General features: G+C 45.9%; 1 pseudogene; it reads right to left on the minus strand.

Moving 5' to 3' along the window:
- Positions 1-492: 492 nt before the first annotated feature.
- On the minus strand, positions 493-1,418 carry LOC129653726 (olfactory receptor 149-like; annotated as a pseudogene).
- Positions 1,419-1,720: the final 302 nt, after the last annotated feature.

Raw genomic sequence — 1,720 nt, forward strand, 5'->3', positions numbered from 1 at the left:
GTGAGGGACAGAGTCCTAGGCTCTTTATTGCCAAATGGGAGCAGTAGGATATCCTATAGAGAAGGCAATGACACCCTACTCCAGTATTCTTGCCTGGAAAATCCCATGGACAGAGGAGCCTGGTGAGCTGCAGTCCATGGGGTCGCTAAGAGTCGGACATGACTCAGAGACTTCACTTTCACTTTTCACTTTGATGCATTGGAGAAGGAAATGGCAACCCAACAGTGTTCTTGCCTGGAGAATCCCGGGGATGGGGGAGCCTGGTGGGCTGCTGTCCATGGGGTTGCACAGAATCGGACACGACTGAAATGACTTAGCAGTAGCAGCAGCAGGATATCCTATTATCCCTCCTGAGTAGGATAATTTATTAGTTGTGTGACCTGGAGCAATTCACCTCATATCCTCAAATCTTAGCTTCTTCATCTGTAGTAAAAGGGAACAGAGATAATATCTGTGCAAATTCCTCTCACAAGCAATGTGGAGTCATCTCTATCATTTTTCAGGAATTAGGACCACCTGCTCTAGCACCTTCCTCAGAGAATATTTCACTTCCTTATTTCTTAAGCTGTAGATCAAGGGGTTAAGCATGGGGGTGACGAGGTTGTTCAGGACCTGAACAGTTGCATTAAGCCAGGGGTTAGGGGTGGGCTGCAGGTAGATGAGAACCACTGGCATAAAGGAGAGGAGGATGGCAGTGAGGTGGACACTGCAGGTGGAGAAGGCATGGAGTCGGCCTTTGGTAGATCAGATTTGAAGAATGGAGCAAACGATGCAGCTGTAGGAGGTGAGGATGAGAAGGAAGCAGCTGAGGGGCATGAGACCCACATTCATGAACCCCACCATCTCCAGGGCTAGGTGTCTGCACAAGCCAGCTTCAGCATCCCTGGAATATAGCAGAAGTAATAGTCCACCCTACTGGGGCCACAGTAGGGCATTTGGAATGTGAGCATAGTTAGAAAGGTGGCCTGAATACATCCAAAAAATGAGGTGCCCGTGGCCAGGATGGCACATGCTCTGTGACTCATGATTATTGTGTAGCACAAAGGGTAATATATGGCAACAAAGCAGTCATAGGCCATTACTGTGTACAGGAAACAATCGGTACACCCCAGGAAGTGGTAGAAGAAGAACACACAGCCTGTGTAGGAGATGGCTCGGCTGTTCCCTGAGAGGTAGAACAGCATCTTGGGGGAACTCACAGAGGGAAAAAATATGTCACACACAGACAGTTTACACAGGAAGAAGTCCATGGGAGTGTGCAGCTGAGCGGAGGAGACAATTGCCAGTAAGATGAGCAGGTTCCCCATAAGGGTGAAGATGTAGAAGGACAGAAACAGGACAAAGAGCATGGTCTCCAGGTCCTCTGTGTGCGGGATGCCCAGCAGAATAAACTCAGTCACCTCTGAGGTGTTCCTCATCTATGTTAAAATGTTGGGCTTCAAAATAGAATACAGGTCTCCAAGTATCAGCACTGATGTCAAACTGAGAAGCTATTTAACAAAGGATAAGCAATTATTTATTTATCACTGTGTGTGCCCTTCTAGGAAGTGTAATTTACAAAACAACATTAATAAACTAAATATTTTTAAAGGAAGATTATAAATATGTAAAGTGACTTTAAATCACTCCATATGAAAATGCTTTAGTTACAAACAAAAACCCAGGTCCAGACGGCTTCACAGCTGAATTCTACCAAAAATTTAGAGAAGAGCTAACACCT

The sequence above is a fragment of the Bubalus kerabau genome, chromosome 5 (assembly GCF_029407905.1).
Source record: "Bubalus kerabau isolate K-KA32 ecotype Philippines breed swamp buffalo chromosome 5, PCC_UOA_SB_1v2, whole genome shotgun sequence".
NCBI classification, from domain to species: domain Eukaryota; kingdom Metazoa; phylum Chordata; class Mammalia; order Artiodactyla; family Bovidae; genus Bubalus; species Bubalus kerabau.